Below are 24907 nucleotides of genomic sequence, written 5' to 3' on the forward strand. Positions count from 1 at the left end.
TTAATTTTCTTCTTCTGTCTGCTAAGTCTTCATCCTCTTCATCATCATCTTCTGCCTGTTGATCCTTTCTTAGTCGACAGGTGGATACCTGTCCTGTTCCAGATATACACTTAGCTGAGAGTGATCTTTGAAGAGGCGACTTTGAATTTGCTCTTACGATATCTAAATGGGATGCATAATCTGGTGGATACAGAGAATTTCGGAATACCTCCAAATCTTCTTCAACAATCTTTTGTAGGTTTTGGTAGGCAGCAGTGTAGACCTCTAAAGCTTTGCCATGAAATAACATTTCAATAGTGATAAATTCTTAAAATACAGTCTTTATATACTTTATTTTCTGCTTTTCAAAATTGTCAATAGTTTCCTCCAGATGACGAGTTGTTCGGGTAGCATCCATTGTAGCTCTCTGCAATTCAGTTTCTGCCTGGGTTTCTATTTCTTCTTTTTTTCTGAAAATTCTTCAAAATCAATAACATGTCGATCAGATGGGTTTCCCTGACGTGTTCTTTCTGAGTTAACTGTTTAGCTTCTTGACTCCTTGCTGTTAATGTTGCTTTGAGGTCATCTCATTTCATTTTTTTTTTTAAGATTTTATTTATTTATTTGACAGACAGCACAAGCAGGCAGAGTGGCAGGCAGAGGGAGAGGGAGAAGCAGGCTCTCCGCCGAGCAGGGAGCCGGACGTGGGGCTCGATCCCAGGACCCCAGGATCGCGACCCGAGCCGAAGCCAGCTGCTTAACCGACTGAGCCACCCAGGCGCCCCTCATTTCATTTTTACAGTGGTTCCATAAGCTTTCAAAGGTTCAACTACTTTGGCTTCAAGTCTTTCAACCTATTGAAAATTATTATAAAATATAACTCTGCTTGTCGATAATCCTGAAGTTTGGCAAACTCATCAGCAAAGTTTTTCAGGCCCTGCTTTAAATTTGGGGTCTCTGTAGAGGCATACACATTGATTTCATTCACCAGTAGGTCAGCTTTGTCTCACAGTCTGGCAATTTTCCGCACATACGCAATAAAGATTTGGCGCAGCTCTCCGAAATGCTTCTCCACATTTGTGACAGCATCTTGCAGTTGTCTGGTTTGAGCGTCCCTTGCGCACGGCCAGAGACCCTGATCTGGGCCCACCGACCTGGGCTCAGAGGCGCCCGAGCATGCGCTAGGGCGCGAGTCACCGCCTCCTGGAACCTGAGAGCCCGCCCCGCGCGCCGCCGCACTGGCTCCGGCTTTTCTACGGCAACGCGGCGCATCCCCGCGCTCAGGGCCCGAGTCGGCAGGAGCGCCAGGCGGACGCGATGGAGGGGCCGGCCAAGTGTGGCCAGTGAGCTGTGGAGGCCGGTGCCCGCTGGCGGGACTTTCATTTGCGTGGAGAGCCCGATTTCATTCTTTTTAATGACCAAGTAATATTCCATTGTATATGCATATCATTTCTTTGTTATCCATTCATCTGTCAATGGATACTTAAGTTGCTTCCATAATTTGGCTATTGTAAATAGTGCTGCAGTAAACATAGGGTGTGTATTTCTTTATGAATTAGTGTTTTCATATTCTTTGGGCAAATACCCAGTAGTGGAATTACTGGATCCTATGGTAATTCTATTTTTAATTATTTGAGGAACCTCCATAATGTTTTTCACAGTGGATACACCAGTTTGTATTCCCACCAATAGTGCACAAGAGTTCCTTTTTCTGCACATCCTCACCAACACTTGTTTCCTGTGTTTTTGATTTTAGCCATTCTGACAGGTATGAGGCGATACCTCATTGTTGTTTAGATTTGCATTTTTCTGATGATGAATGATGTTGAACATCTTTTCATGTGTCTGTTGGCCATCTGTATGTCTTCTTTAGAGAAATGTCTGTTCATGTCTTCTGCCCATTTTTAAATTGGATTATTTGCTTTTTGGTTTTGAGTTGTAGAAGTTCTTTATATATTTGGCCTACTAACCCTTGATCAGATATGTCATTTGCAAATATCTTCTCCCATTCAGTAGGTTGTCTTTTAGTTTCATTAATCGTTTCCTTATTTGTGCAGAAGCTTTTTATTTTGGTGTAGTCTCAGTAGTTTATTTTTGTTTTTGTTTCTCTTGCCTTAGGAGACATACCTAGAAAAATGTTGTTGTAGTCAATGTCAGAGAAATTAATGCCTGTGCTCTCTCCTAGGATTTTTATGGTTTCAGTTTTCACATTTAGGTCTTAAATGCATTTTGAGCTTATTTTTGTGTGGTGTAAGAAAGTGGTTCAGTTTCTTTCTTTTTCTTTCTTTCTTTCCTTCTTTCCTTCTTTCCTTCCTTCCTTCCTTCCTTCCTTCCTTCCTTCCTTCCTTCCTTCCTTCCTTCCTTCCTTCCTTTTGCATGTAGCTGTCCAGTTTTCCCAATGCTATTTGTTGAACAGACATTATTTTTCCCATTGGATATTCTTCCATGCTTTGTCAAAGATTGGTTGATCATATAATTGTGGATTTATTTCTGGGCTATCTATTTTGTTCCAATGATCTATGTATCTGTTTTTGTGCCAGTACCTTACTGCTTTGATTACTACAGCTTTGTAGTATATCTTGAAATCTTGTCTTGTGATACCTCCAGGTCTGTTTTTCTTTTTGAAGATTGTTTTTCCTATTTGGGATCTTTTATGGTTCCATACAAATTTTAGGATTGTTTGTTGTAATTCTGTGAAAAATGCTGTTGGTGTTTTGATAGGGAATGCATTAAACCTGTAGATTGCTTGGAGTGATATGGACATTTTAACAGTATTTGTTCTCCCAAGCCATGAGCATGGAATATCTTTCCATTTGTTTGTGTCATCTTCACTTTCTTTCATCAATCAATGTTTTAAGTTTTCAGAGTAGAGGTCTTTCACCTTCTTGGTTAAATTTATTCCTAAATATTTGATTCTTTTGGTCCAGTTGTAAATGTGATTTTTTAAAAATTTCTCTTTCTGCTACTTTATTATTGGTATATAGAAATGCACTGGGTTTCTATATATTGATTTTGTATCCTGCAAATGGTGTCTTGTTTTGATATGCATTGCTTTAATCATGAGTGGATTTGAATATTTTCTTTCTTGTCTTTTTTGGCCATTTCTATTTCTCTTTCTATGAATATGTATATACTTTACTTTTTTTTTTTTTTGCTTACTTTCTTCATCAACTGTTATGAAACTCTGTATAGGTTAAAGAATTTCTCTTCCCTGTGGTGTATGTGAATTTGTTCAGTTCATTTTTGGCTTTTATTTTTTTTTTTTGCTAGAGAGAAGTTATACATTTTTAAGTACCAATATTTGTCAATATTTTCTTCCATGGCTTCTAAGTGTTTTTATCCTGCCTAGAAATATTTTTATGACTCTAGGGCTACAATAATTATGTATGTGCTTTCTTCTAGGAATGTATTTGTTTATTTTATTGATATAAGGAATTGTATGGGGTAAGAGCTTCTTTTTCCCTCCAAAACATTAGTCAATTGCCGTAATATAATTTTTCATGTATTAACTCCAATATGGAAAACAATGCCAAACTGTTTTAATCATAACAATATCATAGTATTTTTAATATGTGTTTAGGCTTGAGTCCTTTCATTACTATACTTTCTCAGAATTTTCTGGGATAATATTTTATATTCATTCTTCTTGAAGATCTTTTGGCATCATTTCATGTTACTAATAAAAAATCTCATTAGTATTTTAATTTTGTCTGTGAAAGTTGTATATTAGTTTTGGGGAAACTTTACATTTTTTTTTCAATATTGAGTTTTCTTATGTTAGAACATGTCATGCAATTAAATCTTAGTTCATGTTTCTCAGTAGTTTTACATTTTGCTTCATATGGATCCTATGCATTTCTCAAATTAATTTTAAGCTATTTTATTTTTGGGAGTGGCGTTCTGAATTGAATCTTTTCTTCCATTGTATCTTCTCATGGTTATAGTTTATATATAAGAAAACTTAATTTTAATGTTAATTACATAAATTTGTTAAAAAATTTTTAATGAGTTTTATCTGGACTGTCTTGAGTTTTGTAAAATAACAACCATATGTCATCCCCAAAATAATGGAAACATTTCTTGATTTCAATTGTACACCTTTATTGCTGTTTTTTTTCTTTTTCCTAATTGCATTGGCATGTCCTTGTTTAAAGATAAGTGTGGAAATAGTGGACATTCTGGTATTCTCTCTGACATTAATGGCAACTTTTAGGGTTTCTGTTAAGCATATATCTAGCTTTTAATTTGAGATACATATTCATTGTCTTAAGAAGTGTCTATTTCTGCTGTTAATGTCTTACTCCAGGTTATGAGTGAGATTTTAAAACTAAATTTGAAGTTCTTTATCTAGAGGCCAGTGGGTTTTCACAGAAATAGCCATTTTAAAATGATGTGTTCACCATATTGTAAATGGTTCATAACTATAGTCTTTGGGTCAAATCTGTCCTCCATTTCATAATGTTCTTGCTCTGACTTCAGTTCAGATGGGAGCAAATGCAATTACACATAAGAGTAAAAGCTAATCCAGCACTTTTTATTCCATGAATAGGAATTAAAACATTTTAGTGCCCAAGCTTGAGCATTATGCTGATAAGGGAAGGGGATCCATCATGGAGTTTCTGCAGAGAATAGCCTTTCCTATACATTACCACTTCATCCTCCCTGCCAGCATCACAGAAACAATGGGTTGCTCCCATGAATAATTTCAAGGGTTACATACTTTTTTTTTTTTAGCATATCCTGAGATTTTTTTTCAACTTGTGAGAGTAAAACTTTTAAAAATGTATAACCATATGTCCAGATTTGAAATCAGTTAAGAAGCCAAGCTTGTTGGCTATTATAATGATAAAATAGGCCAATTTCTGCATCAGGTCATGGCTAAATTGAAAGTACGTGCAATCCCCCCTGGATGCAATTATTTCTCATGTAGCCCTTTTAATAACGCACACATTTTGTGCCAAATAAGCTGATCAATAGTAGCTCTGGGAGAACATCTCATCAATGCCAGTGTGTCCTGCATGATTCTTATGAACAAATTAAAACTAAAAGACATACTAAAGTGATCTCCTTCTTACCAGCTCCTGGGGGTAGGCACTGAGGAAAGGTGAGTAGGGAGTTGAAATTTATAAAAATAACCATGGCCCTCCAGGGAGAAGCAAACCATATAGAGACAGTGAAATTCTTCATGGAGAAGGATCAAAATCCTTTTGCAGCCCCTTCATCATCTAGATTGTATAGGGGTGAGCAGTGTGATCACTGGCTGAATGAGACACATGTCTCTTTTCCTCTCTTTCCTGGGCCCATCCTCCACAGGCCCTACTGTGGGGGCACTGGCCTCTCAGCACCTTTGCTTTATAGTCACTAGTTTCCAGAGCTCAGTGGAACAGACCCTTCACGTGCAGGAAGTAAGGGAACAGCCCCTTCACATGCAGGAAGTAAGGGAAGTATGTATACAAGGGCAGTTGTCTAGGGGGCATATCATGGTTAAAAAATGTTCATATCAAAAACTAATGATGTAATGTATGGTGACTAATATAACATAATAAAATAAAATAAAAAAAAGTGTTCAGGATTTCATGGCAACCCATTAAGCATGGGACTAAGTTGAGATACCCCAGCTGACCTGCCCAACAGCTGGGAGCTAAGTTCCATGTGATTGTGGCATGACCCAAAACTACATGAAAAAAATTGCAATAATTAGGTAATCCAGATGCCACCTTTCCTCTCATCCCCAACTTGTATCTTAGGAACATCATTTTTGAAACAAAATATAATCATTACCTCTTACATAATGTGATGGGTAAAGGAGGAATTTCTCTGGTTGAAAGGCTGAAAGATTGGGAATTCTCCATTAGTCTTTCCCTGGGATCCCTTCCCTACAAGGATTTATACATAATAAGCACATATTATCATATTAATGAACATTCCAATAACTTGTTACAGATTTTTGTAAACATGGTAATACATCAACAAGCATTTATTAAACTATCGAGTTTACTTCTGTGTTTTATGGATATACAGAAGAATATTAGACACAGGTAGTGTCCTTTATGGGTTTTAGTTTAGTTTGAAATAGTAATCATTGTAACCCAAAGAATAAGAACTAACTCAGTTACTTTCCCCATCAACATGGTCATTCCACTTATGCAAAGAGGCAAAGAAGTTTCAGAGGGGCGAAGGTTTGCTGCAGCCCCGACCTGAAAGTGGCAGAGCTGAAGCTTAAACCTGCATCTGTTTGTTTTGCAAGCCTGTGTTTGCATGTGTTCTGCATTGCCAATGTGTGCAACATAGTTGGAGCACATGGAGTGCTGGGTGGAATTGGATTTGCTAGAGGTAAGCTGTTAAGAGAAGAGAGAGGGAGAGGTGCAGGCAGCACAGCCTCCTCTGGGACCCTGCCTGGCACTCTGCCCACAACATGCTGCTGATTGGCTTTTACACATAGCTTCCAGCCTATCAGAATTAGTCTCATCCTAATATCATTAAAGCAATAAATCATCACTTACAGCCAGTTTTCATCCCATTTCTACCCCAGACTCAGTTTCATGAGATGAAGGCCTAAATCTTATTTTTAACACTTTTCCTAATACTGGGAACCTTATAGATACTCAATAAATGTTTGCTGGATGAATCAACAAATCAGTGAATCTGTACAATACACACACCTATACACAGATATAACCACCTAAACAAGCAGGCATACAAATGTGCAGGCATATATACATACAGCTTAGCTTCACTGTAAGAAAAAGGGGAAGGGGTAAGAGCACATTGTTAGTGTACCCATTAGATAGATAACTCAGTGATAGAGAACAGAGGAGTCCCCCTGGCTCTTCTCCAGTGGATCTCAGCCTTAGCTAGAAGGACAATACTCTCGGGAGGCTTTAAGAATACTGATACTTTGGTCCTACTTGACACAAAATGAATCAGAATTCTTTGGAATTAGTCTCCAGGAATTGATATCTTAAAGAAACATTGCAGGAAACTCTACTTTGAGACAGGGTTGATAACCTCTACTTACCTGCTGGAAATCTCAATATTATGACTGAAAATAATTCATATTTTTGTGTTACTAATGAGACGAGAATTTTAATCCTCAAATTAACTTTGGATATTAAACTTTGACACGTATTTTAATTCTCTGCTAAAAGCAAGATCTTTTTAAGATTGAAAGTAAGAAGGCTTGTCCTCTCTGGCTTAAGGTTCAGGAGGTGGACCTCAGGCAGGTTTATGGGTAGGTGGGCTTGGCCTTTCATCTTCATCTGCCTGTTGCCTGTGGTGATCAGAGGTTTGGGTCCAGTTGGGTGATCCTCTAAGTTTAACTCTTTGTCACTTCATATGCCAAACACCACAAACATCTTTTGGGAGTCTCTGGATTCTTCTTTGTCCCCTTGGTCATCTCACTCTCTTCTACCTGAAGAGTGGTTTCCCAGACATGGACCCTCCCTCCATGTTGTCTTTGTGGGTGATCTTGCCACAACTTTGGCTTCAGTGACCATCAGTTGCCAATAACTCCTTGTCTTTGTTTCTTAGGGTTGCTTTCATAAAGTGCCACAAAGAAGGTAGCTTAAAACTATAGGAATGTATTCTCTCAAAGTTCTGGAAGTCTGAAAGTTCTAGAAGTCTAAAATTAAGATATCTCTCATGCTCTCTACTCTCTTCTAGCCTCTAGCAGAGGAACCTTCTTTTCCTCTTTCAGCCTTGGAGGCTTCAAGTTTCCTTTGGCTTGCAGCTGCTGTACTTTAATCACCACATGGTGCTCTCCCCTCATGTGTCTGTGTCGCCATCTTCTCTTATAAGGACACAGCCATATTATATTGGACTAGGAGGCCACTCTACTGTAGCATAACCTCATCTGAACTAATTACATCTGCCATGACCCTATTTCCAAATATGGTCACATTCTGAGGTACTGGGGGTCAGGACTTCAACATGTTTTTTGGGGGTGCACAATTCGACAGATAATACCCCTGCATCTCCAACTGCTGCTTTGTCTTTACTTCTAAGCTCCAGCCCACCTGTTGGACTTCTCCCAGAGGAAGTCCACAAATAACTAAAATTCTGTGAAAGGCAGTAAACTCCTCATTTCTTGTTGCTGGATCTCCTTCACAGTTCCTTATTTCAGTGAATGGTATATCACCATGCACCCAGGTATGCAAACCAGGTGTGTTGTCATCCTTGTCATCATTGTCTTTTTAATACCAATCATTCATAAAATAACTCAGAAAATTCTAGCACTTAAACAACTCTCAAATGCCCTCACCTCTCCCTATGCCCTCATATTCACAGCCACTATTAGGTCTTATTCAACAATGTTTCTGGCTGGGTCTCTTGTAATAACTCTCCCACATCTAGTATTGCCCCTACCCATCAATTTCCCATAGTAGATATGTATTGCTCTTTTAAAACGCAGATTTTATTATGTAATTTTCCTTACAAAACCCTTAGATATTTCCCATTTCCATTGCATAAATTTCAAAATTCCTAATATGTCTTATGTGGCCCAAGGATTAAGCACCACTCTATCATTTCAGATCATATCATGATCTTCACACGTCATTCCACAACTCATTCTCCACACTCCAGCCACACTGGCCTTCTTATATTTCTTTGAAGCTCCATGATGTTTCTGCATCAGGGACTTTACACATATTTTTAGTTTCCTGGAGTTTTCCTCCCCTACCCTTCTTTGCTCAACTTCGGATCCCAGATAAAATTTCATCTTCTCCAAGCAGCTGTCCCTGATTTTTCAGTCCAGCTCAGGTCTCCTGTAAAATGCTCTCGTGGTACTCTGTACTGTTCTTTCATGGTATGTATCATAATTGTAATGAAACTTTGAATTACACAATCAGTCTACAATCACTTTCTCCCACTGAAATGTAATCTCTAAGAAGCAAGGGAGGAGGGGCTGCATCTCTTCACTGTTATTGCTCTAGTTCCTAGAACATTGTCCAGCACATAGCTGACAGCCAAGACATCTTTGGTAAATGAATAAATGAATAAAAGGCAAGGCATGTTTTGGTTTTGCTCACAGATATCCCTGATATCTTTGCATAGTACCTTGCGCATCAAAGTTATGTTATAAATACTGATTGAATATAATGGTGCCTTAGCCCTTTCCTTATCCATAATATTGGAACATACATCTTTGGGACAGCCAGGCACAGCCACTCCAGAGAGGACAATGAATAAGGTGATCAGTGAATAGCAAACAAGAGCACCACCATGTATGAATATTCTGAAATCCCCACACATTTGCTTTTTTTAAATTACATGTTCACCCCCCCATAGCAGTATGGGAGTCATTCTGATGCCTTCCATCTATCTGGTACAAGCAAGGACAGATTCTCTTGATGTTTCTCTTCCTCACATCAGACCTCTGCAGGGAAAGCAGCAGGCAGGGGCTTTGGGGGCAAGGTTCCACACACCCAGTGTCACACTCTGCCCTTGGGGGAAATAGCTTATAGTGAATACTCTTAGGAAAATGGCCATAAAAACTTTTACTTGGTTGTCAAATGTAGATGTGGATTACCTGAAACTAGACTATGTAGTAAAATAAACACAGCCCGATGTATTTAGCATTAATGCCATCCAATCTGTAGCTGTTGGTTTTTGTCAATATGCAAAATGCTTTCACATGCATTCTCACCATTAAGTCCTACAACAAACCTGTGGTAAGAGTTACTATTTTCTCTTTTTATATTTACAAAATTAAGTCTCAGTGTAAGGCAACTACCATGGTGTCTGGAACATGATAAGAACATAGTGTGTAGCAGAGCTAGAAAGCAAGCCAAGTTCTCTGATTCCCAGGCAATGCTTCTCCATCTCCTACTGCCTTCTGTGAGGGCAGAGGTGGGAGATGAGTTTGGCACAGGTGGGTAGGCATGGCTTGATGCTCTTCCTGTAGCTCCCTCCTGAGAAGGGGTCCAGGTGCCTGCTCTTGGGAGTCCTTCCAAATATATGCCATTCATACTTGTTAGCCATTCTAGAGCACTTCTTATAAGTCAAGCACTTTTATAAGTACTCTATACCTATTATCACATTTGATCCTAACAGCATAAATTTGAAGTATGAACTAATATTACCTCCATTAACGAGGAAGGAACTGGGAACCAGGGAAATTAAATAATGTTCCCAAGCCTATGCAGTAAGTTTTAGTGCCAAACATCCAGGCAGTCTGATTCCAGAGCCCAAACAATTATGCATTACATTGAACTGCCTCCTCTACCACAGTCTGTTTTCTTTATGTTGTCATCTCTACCCTTCTACTCGCTATTACCCTCTCCCAGGGAAGTCTGACTTTACTTATACTCTGGGTTTTAACTGGACTTCACTTTCTCTCAATCCCTTTGTCTCTCTGTAATAGAGAAGGAAACAAAAATACATTCCTTGGATTAAAAGGGAGGATTTATAAAAAGTGCCGTGATGTTCTTTTAGGATATTAGTGCTTACTCACTGGTAGTACTTAGAGGGTGATTATAATAATTATGCAAAGCAAACAAATTAGCTAAGTTAACTTCTCACTAAAGCTCATTTCAATGAGGTGTACATGAGAAAATGAATTCTCCCACTTATTGTTCAACCGAATGGGAATTCTAAAGGGGAAAGACCATTCTAACAGGGATAATTAAAAGAGATATAACTTAGACATCACATTTAAAATAAACACACATGTGCACACACATAACTACTATTTAAGACCTATGTGCAAAGACATAGATTTGGAGACCAATTTCAAGGTGGCTTATTTTGAATAAAAGCAATGAAAACTTACGATTGAGAACTGCAGCAGCATCTTTAAAATGCTCATATTTCTAAAATAATGAGCTACTTTGGAAGATGACAGATTTAAATGATGAAGCATAAGCTTCAAAATACTTGCTGTCTAGGCAAGCTTATGATATTTCTATGAATGGGGTTTTCATAGTCTGGGGGGAATTGAGAAGGGTACATTGAGTACTTCTCAATTTTAACAAGCACTTTATATTGCAAAGTTCTTCATAATCACTTTTAATAATTGTTCCCTCCAACAGCTCTGTTATTCCCATTTCAGAAATACAGTGACTGATACAGATAGAATAAAGGGAATAATTTGAAGCTCTCTTCCTAGTTAATTTGAGGGGCTTAACAATTTCTCCTAGCTGAAAATTATGAGAAATCAGACTTGCCATTGAAGGGTTGATCTGTATAATTCTTAAAAGGGGCTCCATTGTGGCATTCACTGCTGTACATGCAGTTCTGGCTGGACTTGTGCTGCAGTTAGGTCTGGAGGATTCAGCAGTCAGCAGTGAGAAGGTTACAGGTGGGACAGGCCAACCCAAGGAGATATACTGGCTCCACTCTTGTATTTCAGCTGGTATACAACTCTCTGAAGTACTGTATTTTGAAAGGAATCATTCATTCCTCCAGGAGCAACTATTTACTGAGCATCCACAAAGAATCTGTATTAAAAGCTTTCTAACCAAAAGTGACTTGGAAATCTGCCTCTGCATCTTGCTACCAAGCTCTCATAGACCAGTCATGCACACAGTACTTTGTACTTGAACTGTCCCAAGTTAGATACAATTTGAATGTCAAGTGAGAAGTGCAAATTTCTAAGTTTTATTGACCACAGTTTTAAAGATGCCACAAATCCCGGGAGATACTTATCTAAATATGTTAAAGATCAATTGATCTGTAATCTTGTCCATCCTTGAAAGCACAGGGTGACTTCATCTTCTCTGTGAAACCTGTGAGACCAGCTCATCTCTGATCTTTACCACTTGGGATTGGTATTACACAGACTTCCATTTCACTTCAATTCCATTCAAGCTTTCTTTGAATATTTACTTTTTGTCAAGTCTGGTGCTGGGTCTAGGAATATTCCATCATATATGTTATGAATTTTTTTGTTTATTTCATGTTTTGATCTTGTTGTGCTGTGAAATAGCTCCTGGAGGAGAGGTTGTAGCTAATACTTTACCTAATATCTTCTAACATTGCCCAGCACAGTACTTTGCACATAGGAAAAGACTGATCATGGTAGCCAGTCAGTTGAATTGCATAAGTAAATGCCAGTGCTATTCACTCATTTATTATTATTTTTGAAATTCTTGTAAACCAAAGGGAGTGGTTACATCTTGTTTTCTAAATGAATATTTATTTATAGTTCTGATTTCTTCCTTTTGCATCATAGAAACCCGCTAAACCTTCTTTTTTGGCTCCAATTATTACTTGGCATACATTACCCTTCCTTTTTCCTCTTTTTCACTGACCTTCTGCATAGCTTTTAAATTTGCACAGATCTGTGATAAGACAGGGAATTCTGCCACTCCTTGACAGATATTCTGTCATTCTGTACATTTCATAAAGACAGAAGATGTGGTAGAAATTAGCAATGTCACCTCCAACGTCAAACTCAGTTAACAATCCTTTCCTGTTCATTTTCATACTCCACTTAGCCTAAAGTTTTTACTGTTGTCTTCTTTTTTGAAACTGAAAAGTATATCTGCATTTGCAAGGAATGGTGACAGGAGATGTAGCCAATGAGAAAAAGCTGATAGAGGGAAAAATGTGTTAAAACACATGGCCTATTAGAGTCATACTATATTCTAGAAAGAGATTTCAGAATTTAATACCCATTATTTGCAAACAAGGGGCCTAAAATCCAAAAAGTAAGCATTTTATCCTGGTCACCTAGCAAGTCAGTGGGAGACTTTGGATTATATGCTGTTTTGGTGACCTTTTGACTGGCTATTCTGATTCATCAACATAAAATCCTCTGTGAGGTAACATTCTGGGATACTGACCTAGTCTGTTAAGTTGCCTCTAGAGAGGTATATTTCATTGTGGTTTAGAGCACAAAATTGGGAGTTAGCTCTGGATTTTCAAAATCAGGCTCATGAAATAACCTTGAGCAAGTTGTATTTGTTCCCTTAGTGTCTGTTATCTCCTCTATAAAATGAAGATAATGATAGTGTCTTCAGGGTTGTTGTGTGAATTAAATGAGCTAACAGCCCACGATCTGGCATGCTGAGAAGCTCAAATCATGGCTCTTACTATTACACATACACTATTTAGGAATCATTGTGAAGCACACAGATTAGTTCTTTGGCAGAAAGCAATTCAATAGCACATGTCTTTGAATCTGTAAATAGCCTTTGGTGACCTATTAAACTAGGACATTACCCACTTGCCATGTTTATTCATTTGCATTTTCATTGGGTGCCTACAGAAGTATTTATTGGGCACCTACCCAGTGCCATATACTGTGCTAGGCACTGGCAATACAGAGGTGATTTACATGTGGTCTCTGTCCTTCTTGAAATACTTGCACAGAGAGGTAACTGCATTAGACTGATAAAATTAACAGTAGAAGTATGTATAGGGTAGCCCAGAGAAAAGATTGAGCCCTAACAAATGGCTTTTAGAGAGTCAGAAAGCCCTTTGAATATTTGTTTCATTTTAAGGTTTCTGTGATCATGTTCATGATGAAATAACAGGAAAATCTGCTCTCTCCTAATATGTGCAAACAAATTCAGGAATGACATATTGCAAAGGTAGGTCATATCTGATTTAACATGCTCTGGCTTCCACCTAAGGAGTCAGCCCTTGCCTTGTTTCCTCTACTTCCTCTTTCCCCACAGAAAGCCAAAGAAGTTTGCATTATGAAGCTTTGGATGCATACTCACTCTAGATAGCAGTGATTCTCTTTTTGAAGGACAATGGAGGGGAGTTTTAGGGTGGATTTAATTTATGATTTTGCTTATGAGTGATCTCAGGTAGGGACCTGGAGTAGATAGAGAATCATATGATCTTTTCACTTATCAGGAAAAAGATGTTTTATGGCAAAGATGAAATGAAAAATATCCTTGGGGAGTAGAGAATGAATGTCACTAAGAATGTTGTCAGGAAGAGCGGAGCCCTGTTGCATTACAAACAGAGTAATAAAAGGCAGTGCTATGCTGGCATGACAGGAAGTATGCAGCTTACCTTCCTTCTTGGACATTTGGGAAGACTGAGGCCCAGTAAGTTTTGCTAAGGTCATATGTGAGCTGATGAGAGAAGCTGGGGATATTGTCATATCAGTCTATTCCCCTTTCCACCATGAGAGTGTCTTGTTACTTGCAATCTGCCCTGCATGATCTGAGAACATTTCCACTGATCTCTGAGAATTTTCAGAACTTGTCCATCTATTTCATTCGCATTTTTTTCTAGTCGGACCTTTTCATACTTTTTCATCAAGCTTGTTTTTCTGCCCTCTAACCATTGCTTGTTTCTCTGTCATCCATTTGACTGCTATGATGGATTTTAAGAATTGACATCAAGGACTCAACCTAGAACCTTGAGCCAAGCTTCCCTCCATAGCACTGTGGCTCCTCCCATATACCATTCTTCCACTTTGCTTTATCCACCTTCTGCCCTCACCTGACCCCATCTAGCAGTGTACTATGTAACACAGAGCATTCAATAAACATTTGTTACATTAAACAAAAACAGTGACTTGACAATAAAATAAGCATAATGGAACGACAATGTGACACACTGCAGAGGGTAAAATGGATCCTAGCAGTATTGGGGGAGGTCATCAAGAAGATATGACTACCAGTTGAACCATGAGCTGGACCTGGGCAATTAGAGGCTCCTTACCCCTCCCCTGTCCTTGGAATATGGTTTCTACTTGCCTTCTTCTCTCCCAGAGGCTACTTTAAGGACATAGTTTTGAGATAGTGATGTGATATTGAGAACATCTGGATGGTATACGTGACTGAATACAGTTAAGGCCTCTGTAGAGTATAAACTTTTAAGATGTGGTGGGCAGATGTGGAGATACTAATTGTGTGGCTGTGCAAGACAAGCCTTATATGTAAGTTCCCTGCCACCTACCAGTCTGGAGTGACCTGCCTCTTTCTTTGGTCTCTCCCTGCCCTCTGTTTATGGGGACAGCTTTCAGATTACGCCTGGGAGCTTCCCAGGGAGCTTGCCAAACAACAAGCAGCAACACAAAATTAACTGAAGCATCTTTTTGATCTGCTCTGTCCAACTCTATAGGAAAAGAGCTTCTCTATGAAAGGGTAAAGTTTCCTCTTTGCCTCCCTAATTTATTTTCTTCGCATGTCCCTTTGTCTTCGCAAGTGTCTCTCTATGCTACATTGCTGGGGCAGTAATCTCTGAAGCTGCTAATTGTGCCTTCATGGATCCGCAGTACATCTCATGGCTTCGATAGACAACTTTTCCCTTAACATATTTATGTTTCCAAAACACTTTGTGCTTTTCCTCCCTTGGGAGTGCCTGGGTTATATAGATAGGGATGGCTCTGTGCACAGCAGACGTCCTCTGCCCTGCCTTAGATTCAGTGCAGGAGCCTGAAGCCAAAAATTAGAATAAGGCTTATAGAAGCTGCTTTGAGACCTGTGGTTACTAAGGGGAGAACAATTCAGTGGGGGGAGGGGTATGGAATGAGGGAGTGGGGGACAGTAAAGACGTGATCTCTGTGCCACCCAGCTATAATTTGTTCTGAAAGACTCTTAAAGACTCTTTGCTCTTCACATTGCTCTGACATTATGTAAACCTCAACATCATTGTCCCGCTGAGGCTGCTCTAGGTTCTGACCTTTCTCTATCTGATGCTTACCCGCCTTCCTCATTTCCAGGACATAGTTATCTGGATTCCAGACCCACCTCTGCCTGTTTCAGGCCCTGATGTTTAACACCTTCAAGGCTTCTTGTAGTCAAACATTTCATATCCACTGTCCCCTGCCTAGGTTAGGCTCTCAAATGGCTCTTACTCATTGCACTGTCTTCTAATTGGCTTTCCCCTCCAGCTGCCCTTACTGTCAACCCACCATCTCCATAAGACAGAGAGCCTTTTCCATATGCCAGTCATCTGGTCAAGGACCTTCTGTGGCTCCCACTGCCTTTGGAACAGGCCCTCAAGGATTGTTGCTGATTGATGGATAGCTCTGTAAACTCTGCATGGTGCCTGTGTTTACGAGGCTCTGACACAGCTTTTAATGACCACTCACATTAATCTCTCTTTCCAAAAAGGTCTTTGGAGATATTTAATGTGCAGCCAGTATCTCTTTCACGTGGATGGGTATGCCTGGGAGGTAGAAGTAACTCCAGAGAAACCATTGACTTTAAACAACACTCTGAATGACATGTCTTCTTTTGGGATATTTCTCTAAACTGATCTGCTTGAAAGTGGAATATGCCTTCATTTTCAGCATTACTCCAAATTTGAATGCTGTTGGTGTCTCAGAGCCCTGCGATGTTCCTTGTGACAGCTAGAGCAAATTCTAATTATGGAAAGATAAATATGAGTTCTAACTTCTTGCTTTTCCCCAGGATGTCACAACCCTAAATGCTTTGTGAGTTCAGATTTTTGTGAGTCACTCTTACTGTGCAGGAGAAAAGTTTATATTATTAAATCTACTCTTAGCTGTACAATTTCTTCAGAGACCTAGAGCTCTTCCTGCCTTTACAAATTAAAAAAAATTGGATAAAGAGACAATAACCTGAGCTTTCCTGGAGACACTGGATATTTTGATCTATTTTTACTGCAGCCTATTTCCAAGGGCAACACATCTCTGATTTTTTTAATCAAATGGTGTGAATCAAAAGTTGCAGCCTGACCTCTGGAGCAGATACCATGGGATGTCAGCGGTAGCTGTGAATAGTGCGAGCACCAGAAAAGGAGTTGTCTTGGTCTTACTATAGGAAAATAACCTTGACTCTATGCTGAGGAAGCAGACTACCATCTCAGAAAGCAGGAGGGGGGAGCACAGTGGTGGTTACTTTACCTGTGGGATTGCTGCATTTTGATCTGCTGCTTACTCTTGTCTGGGCACTGGTTGAGTCTGAACCCGGAGGGCTACTGTGCCTGGCTAAGACAAGATTAAACGATTAGTCCAACTTCTCACAGCTGTCAACTCTTTTTTTATTGAGTGAGTGTCACAAGTAGATGCTGCTGAGAAATCTCAGTGGAAAGGTGGAACAGAGGGCAACTGAGCAGAGAAAATCACATTTGTATTTGTTTTTGAACAGCAGGGATAACCATTAGCAAATGTATGAATTAAAGCCTTATTGACACTTACATTGTAATTAGGATCACCATTTTGTTATTGTTGAAAGGTAAGACTTCTGAGTTTCAAATCTAAGAATCTCAATGCCTAGTGAAATTCTGGGCACATTATATGGAGTGTAAAAGTATTTAGTAATTAATTAATGAAAAAACGGGAGAGAACATTGTTGAATATTCCCTTTTCCCCCAAGAATTAGGGCCATTTCATGTGCTCTTATGGTACCCCTGGTTCTTTCCCCAAATTACTTGTCCGTTCTTTGGCTTCCCTTCTAATTGAATTCCAAGAGGGCAGAGATTATGTCTGCCTTGTTATTATTCTGTGTAGTCCCAGCTTTTAGGTTGATACCTGGTACATAGTGCACATCCAATGAACATGTATTGCATGACTAAATAATATTTGAAAGGTCACACATTTGGCACTTATGATTTCCATCAATAAACTTCATTTGATAAATCCTATAATCATAGTGACTCCATATCTTTGAGAGCTTGAATCTCTATCCTTTTTATATACTATATTACTTTACCCATCATCAAGGCACAGGGCTGACAAAGCTAAGAAGACCCTTCTTCCCCCCTGAAGAAAAATGAAAAATGAAAAAAACAAAAAAAAAACAAATACAACCAAACCAGTTTTATTCACCCCTGAGCAGGTGCTGAAGTTAACCGAGGAGGATATCTGGTGGTCTAAAGAGGTTTAGCAACTGAGTGTGGGATACAGCCAAAGACTGGTAGTGTGGACAGTGAGTACAGAGGCAGACGAGGGCTAGCTCAGAAAATGTGCTTGGTGGCATGCCAATTTCTGAGAACTAGACATGTCTACAGCCAAAGACAGATAAGTTATATCTTAGGGGATACCAATTGAGCTCATGGGCTAGTTTCAGATGAGAATTCTTCTCCCTAATGATTTCTGGATACTGGAAAAGTCCTCTAGAATTTAGCTGTTACTATAGGGAAAAAGTGGGGAGGGAAAGGAGTTTTAATTGACATTGTCTCTCCAAAAAGACCAAAATTAAATAAATCAATGCAATGTCACATCTACTTGAACATTACCAAAAAAAAAAAAAAAAAAAAGTTTCCTGCTTCCCTGATAGATTGAAAGAAGGAATAAACAAATTTAGAGAAAAATAACAGAGGTGCTTAAGCCTATAGATCTGATTATCAGAAACTGATAATAGTCATCTTTGGAAAGTTTAAATTGAAAAAAGAAAACACAGCCTGGAGAAATAGGTGGTGCTTCCGTTGTTAGAATAAAGAAGACCACCTTAACATTATTTCATATACTAGTCCACCTGTTCTTTTCAAGCAAATCTTCCCCTAACTTCCCTATGTCATCTGCTAAAAGATGAGTGATGAAGTTTAAGTACATGATCTCCAAATAATTAAACCAATAAATAAACCTGATATTTACTTTCAAATGTGGAACCTCTCTAACAGCATAAGGTCTTCGTTAGGGTGTGTGGTTTGTTTGTTTGTCTGTCTAAGAGGAGAAAGGATGAAAGAAAAGAGCCTGCTGAAGCTGAAATTTTAATTCTTAGACTAGGATGTTTCCAGAAGCTTCTTGATAGGACTTTGAATTTATGTTCTTGAGGAAAGTTTCTGCATCCTGCTGGGGTATAGAACGAAGCTCTGTTATCTACTGGATTCCTGAGAGAGAAGGCACAGGGCTTGTTGTGTACATCCTCAGACCTTGAAATAATCACTCATTTTGGCATGAAATTCATCCAGCGATCTGATTTTTAAGACCTCAGCATTAAAACAAAAATCAGTGTCTATGGATTCTATTCTATTTACACGTGAAAAGAGCAGATTTTACAGTTGGATTGTTAATTTTCTTGGAAATGTAATGGTGAGTTAACTTGAAAAATGTGTAACAATGTTATTTTTTTTTAAAGATCCAGTGGTGGAGCTACCATGATTTTTAAATGTCTATTTTGATTAATTTGGCATATTTTGGTTCAGATATTAGCATGTGATCTCTCTTCACCTCCCTGCCATTCCCTCCTCCCTCTCTTCCTCCACCTCTCCTTCTCTCTCTGTATCTCTCCTTCTCTCTCTGTATCTCTCCTTCTCTCTCTGTATCTCTCCTTCCCTCCTCCTCATCTTCCTCCTCCCTCTTTAGTTTTTGGAGGTATGATTTGCATACAATAAAATACACTGATCTAAATTGTTCAGCTTGTTGAATTTTGACATTTACATACACCTATGTAACAAGTACCCAAAATAAGATCTAGCATATTTTCTTCACCTCCGAAAGCTCTCTTGTGTTCCTTCCCAGTCCAGAGGCTCCCAATTTCCTGATTTCCATCATTTTAGTGTTGCCTGTTCTTTGATTTCATCTGCATATAGCATGCACATTTTGAACTTGACTTCTATCTCTTAACATGTTTTTGAAATTCATCCATATTGATGTATTAATTTGTTCTTTTCTGTTGCTGAATAGTATTCCCTTGTATGAGTACAAGGGAATTTATGTATTAGTGTTCTTGTTGAGGAATATGTGGCCTATTTCTAGTTTTTTCCTATTATGAATAAGGCTGTTGCAAGTCTTTTGTGCTCATGTATTTTCATTTCTCCTGGGTACAAACTTGGATATATAATTGCTGAGCCATAGGGAGCATGTATCCTTAACTTTTTTAGCAGCTACCAAACACTTCTTCAAAGGTATTGAATGATTTTATATTTCTACCAGTATGAGAGCTCCAGTTACTCCAGATCTTCACCAGCATATGGTAGCCTCCATCTTATTTAGCCATTAGCCATTCTAGTGGTCATAAATGATAGCTCAGTTTTTAAATTTGCATTTTCATGATGACTAAGCACATTGAATATCTTTCATGTGTTTACAAATTGGCCATTTGTGCATCTTTTATTTATAAAGTGTCTCTTCAAGTGTTTGCCCAAATTTTGATTGCATTGTTTAATTTTTTATTGCTGATTTGTAGGAATGGTTTATATTTTGGTTATAAATTCTTTGTCATATACATATAATATTTTCCGTATATAATATTTCACCCAGTCTGGGTGCTTGCTTTTTCATTTTCTTACCTGTGTCTTCCAAAAGGCAACAGTTTTTATTTTGGTAAAGTCCAATTTATTAATTGTTTTATTTTAAGGTTAGTGCTTTTAGTATCCTATATAATAAATTTTCCCTACACTGAGGTTTCAAAATTACTCTGTTTCCTTCTAGAAGTTTCATAGGTTTTGCTTTTAAATGTAGGCTCACGATCCATTTCAAATGGACTTTTATGATTGGCGTGACATAAAGGTTATGGTTAATTTCTTTTTTTCTAGGTATCTGTTTGTTCTGGTACTATTTATTGAAAAGATGATCCTTCCCTATTGAATTGCTTTAGTACCTTGGTAATAAATCAACACCTTTATGGGGATCTCTTTCTGGGTTCTCCATTTTGTTTTGTTGATCAACTGTAATTTATAGATATGATCTATCCATAAGGTATCAATACCAGAGTTTTCTTGATTTCTGTAGCTTTTGAAATCAGGTGCCATAAATCCTCCAACTTTGTTCCTTCTTTTAATATATTTTTTAACATTAAATTGTTTAAACTTATCAAACTTTCAAAAAACTATAAAAACAATAAAAGAATGCACCCCAATTACCCAAATGTGAAAATCTTCTATAATCACAGTACAATACCAAACTGAAAAAAATTGACATTGATAAAATACTGGTATCTAGTATTAATATTATTTAAGTTTACCATGACTTTTGTTCACCTGAATTTCCATCCATTGTATTTCCCTTTAGCCTGAAGAAATTTTCCTAGTAGTTCTTGTAGTGAAGATCTTTTGAAATTGAATTATGTTGACTTTTTTTTCTGTCTAGAATGTCATTATTTTGCCTTTTTTTAATGATAGAATTCTAAACTGACAAGGCTTTTTCTTTCAACCTTTCACACATGCTATTTCTTTGACTTCTGACCCCCATTGTTTTTGGTGACAAGATAGCTTTTTTTTTTAGAGAGGGAAAGAAAGAGAAAGGAAGGGAAGGGGAGAGGGAGAGAGAGAATCTCAAGCAGGCTCCAGTGTCCAGCACAGAGCCTTTTTTGGGGCTTGATCTCACAACCCTGAGGTCATGACCTGAGCCAAAATCAAGAGTTGGACGCTTAACTGAGCCACCCAGGCGCCCCAACTTTTTTTTTAATACCAGTTTTTCCTTGTATATAATCTTTTTTCTCTGGCTTCTTTTAATAATTTTCCTTAGCTTTAGTTTTTAAAAGTATGGTATGCATCGTTCTGGCTTAGTTTATCCTGTTTGATTCAGTGAGCTTCTTTAATCTATGGATCGAAATCATTTAGTTTTTGAAAATTCTCAACCAGCAGCTCTTTGGATATTTCTACTGACCTTTGCTGTTTCTCCTTCCAAGACTTCATTACACGTATGATAGGCTATTTAATATTATCTTACATATTTCTGATGCTGGGTTCAGTATTTTTCCACTACTTTTTTTTTTTTTTTGGAATTTCAGTTTGGATTACCTGTATGTTTCAATTTACAGTTCTTTGGTTCTTTTCTGTTCTATCAGTCTACTGTTAATATCATCAAATGGAGTCTTAATTTCTAATGTATTTTTCATTTCCAGTCTGCTTATTTAATTCCTTTTGTTTTTTGTATTTTCCATCTTTCATCGAGACTCCTTTTATCTTCACAAATGTAGTTCTGGATTTAAAACATGGGGCTGCGGTAGCTGTGTTCACCATCCTAGCTCTCCCGTGCATGAGAGGGCCCCAAACCCTCACAATCCCTGCTGGCTACATGACGGGGTAGCAAAGAACAGTCTGGCTTTCAGTTGCTTCCAACCTGTAAGAATACATATTTATCACCATTGAGACTATTAATTGAAAAGAACAACGGAAGGCAGCTCCTGAAGGAAGTTTCCTGAAATGGTCTAAGCTTTGCCAGAATCAATGGGATAGGTCTGCCACCTCCTTACAGGGCTCCTTTGAAGAGAAGAGCACACATAAGGAGGCAGGTACACTAAGTTCAATTTTGATGGAACATCCACAAAAAGCAGTATCTTAACATTGTTTAGAAGTTCTGACTCATGGTAATAATAAAAAGCACACTGACTTTTGATCCATTTCATTATTGTTTTTAAATTCTCTACAGATAATATTCCCTTTTATTACTTGCACCTGGGGTAGACATCTCCCAGTACTCTGGCCTTGATGTGCGACTGCTCGGAGGCACAGAGGTCTTCTTTTGTTAAGTTCTCTACTTTATTATAGCTACTGATCACTATTCTTCAAAGGACCTAATAGAAATACACTTTCGGGGCGCCCAGGTGGCTCAGTCGTTAAGTGTCTGCCTTCAGCTCAGGATCCCAGGGTCCTGGGATCGAGCCCCACATCGGGCTTCCTGTTCATCGGGGAGCCTGCCCCTCCCTCTCCCACTCTCCCTGCTTGTGTTCCCTCTCTAGCTGTCTCAAATAAATAAACAAAATCTTAACAACAACAACAACAAAGAAATAGACTTTCCAGTGAAGGAATAATCCCTGGAGATCACAGATGCCTGGTTCCTGGACACTGAATTCTGTCAGTTCTTCTGTGAGGCAGGCCATTCCATAGAAGCACAAACAGCATCATTTTCTAAATAAGAAGGAAAGGAAGATAAAAACTGGAATTCAAACTCGTATTGTCTTTCTAAGTTTAAGAACCTCTTACCTCCTTGCTACAGTGTGCCTCTGGACATATCAGCTCCTTTGATTCTCCAGAGCTGTGTTTTATGCAGGGTGTTGCTAGCAAGAATCATGCCAAGAAGGAAGAGGAATTTAAGCAGAGAGAGCTTTAGAGCATTATGTATTGGTCTCTGGCAAGGGAGCACTTGACTGAACAAGAACCAGCCAGATGCAGTGTCTCCAAGGTGAATTTGTAATAACTTAGGTGGCAGTAATTTCCTAGGAGACTGGCATAATTATACCCAAACAAATTGCCTGAACAGCCACATATTTATTAACATGAGATTAAAACTCTCAAGTTGGAGCAAACCTGGAGAGCAACATCAAAAGTCAAAGCAGTGGGGAGCATTGGTAATCTGTCTGACACCCAATACCAGGGGGCTGTTAAAGAGCCAGGGTGGGGTCCAACCTGCAGTTAGGGCCTCTGAGGCCTCAGCTCTAAGTTCTGGTTTACTACAAATGAGGATTAAAATCGCTAGATATCAACACTTAGAACTTGTAACTAATGCGTAACAAATCACTCCAAAATTTAGTGGCTTTGACCAGTTTATAATTCGGGCTGGAATCAGTTGGGCAGTGTGGGTTTCATCTTGGCCCTCTTCTGTATCTGCAGTCAGCTGTAGGTCAGCCAAGCAGTGATGTTTGTGGGGTTGCTTGGCCGTTGGCTGGGACAACTGCATGGCTATGAGCACTGTTTCCAGTCCTCCAGCAGCCCCAGCCAGGCTTGTCTTCATGATGGTTGCAGGGTTCACAAAGAGCAAGCAGAGCATGCAAGGCCTTGGGAGGGTAGTCCAGAACTGGCACAGCATCATTTCCATGGAACTCTGTTGGCCAAAGCAAGTCACACAGCCTAGAATCAAGTGGAGAGGAGATACACTCCACTTTCTGATGAAATGAGATGCAACATCACATTATAACACATTGCAAAAAGTATGGCCACTAGGAGTAATGAAGGGCTCTGGGCTTTTTTTGAATTCTACAGCAACACCCTTTTAAAAAAAGAAAAACCTAATGGAAGTGGTGCTGGTGCTAGGAGAAGTAAACACTGCATATTCAAGTCAGAGGTCTTTATTCTGTATTTTTGTTCGATTAAATTAGCATATATTTCTTAAATAAGTTCTTTAAGCAAGATAAGCAAGCTACTATGTTAGGCACCCTGTGGGGAAGAGCAGTTAAAAAAAATGTTGCTCCTGATTTCTAGGAGCTCACACTATAGTAAGCGAGACAGACATACAGACAGTTCCCTCATAATGTCTTCAAAATCACCAGTATCGTGATGTTTTCCAATAAGGAATATGAAAAAGGAAGAATGTAGATGAAGGTGCCTGTAGGGTGTGTTAAGATTACAAAATTGTTGCTGTTAGGACTAGACAAGAACAGTGGTAGAGTTTAGTATACTTGGTTGTTTGAGTTGTGTTCAGGCGAGAGTCAAGGAATCCTGGAGTGATAGTGTCTCTCTGGTGATGGTGACGTAAATGTGACTTAGCAGGTTATGGGGTCAGAGAGAAATCAGGTAAGCTCAGGTTTCTGATCGATTGGATTAATTTACTACCTACCACGTACTTCATGATGAGATGGATTTAATATTTGGAAGGGAAGAAGGGATAAAACCGGGTAACAACTCAGATGGTGGCAACAGAAAAAGCCCCGGGGGCAGGGGTGGGGAGGCAGTGCCCTGGTAGGTGAAAACCAAGTGAACACACCTGAAATCCTCAGTAGAGAACTGTTAACAGAGCTCTCGGATTAAGTCATGGAACTGGAATAGTTTACGTGGAGGGTGAACACATGCCTACCTTTTGCGTTGGTTTCCTGCCCTCTCCATATACATTTGCTGGTTTGTTTTATTCCAAGAAAGACTTGGGCATTTCCGTATGGATCTCTCATACATAACTTTTTCCTTCCAAACTAGTTGCTGGAGTGGGACCAAAAATGAGTATTTACGTATTTTTATATCTTTAACAACTATTGATGGGCTGATTTCATGTATCTCAGGCTTCATAAGCTGAGAAATCTATAAAGATGTTAAAAAATATATCCATTTCTGGTTCTGTTTGTTCTTGACGCCCCACAATTCTGTGGCTGTGTTATGAAATTCAGCCGCTCTAACCCGTAAGAGTGTGTTTCCTTGAGCATCGGGCTTTCACGATATTGATTTTTCCATCCTCGACCAT

General features: G+C 38.8%; 1 pseudogene; it reads right to left on the reverse strand.

Annotated features, from left to right (window-relative positions):
* Nucleotides 1-24907, reverse strand: LOC114205829 (CBY1-interacting BAR domain-containing protein 1-like; annotated as a pseudogene).

Source organism: Eumetopias jubatus, unplaced genomic scaffold (assembly GCF_037043125.1).
Source record: "Eumetopias jubatus isolate StellerSeaLion01/CBP00866 unplaced genomic scaffold, mEumJub1_p1.0 scaffold_9, whole genome shotgun sequence".
NCBI lineage: Eukaryota > Metazoa > Chordata > Mammalia > Carnivora > Otariidae > Eumetopias > Eumetopias jubatus.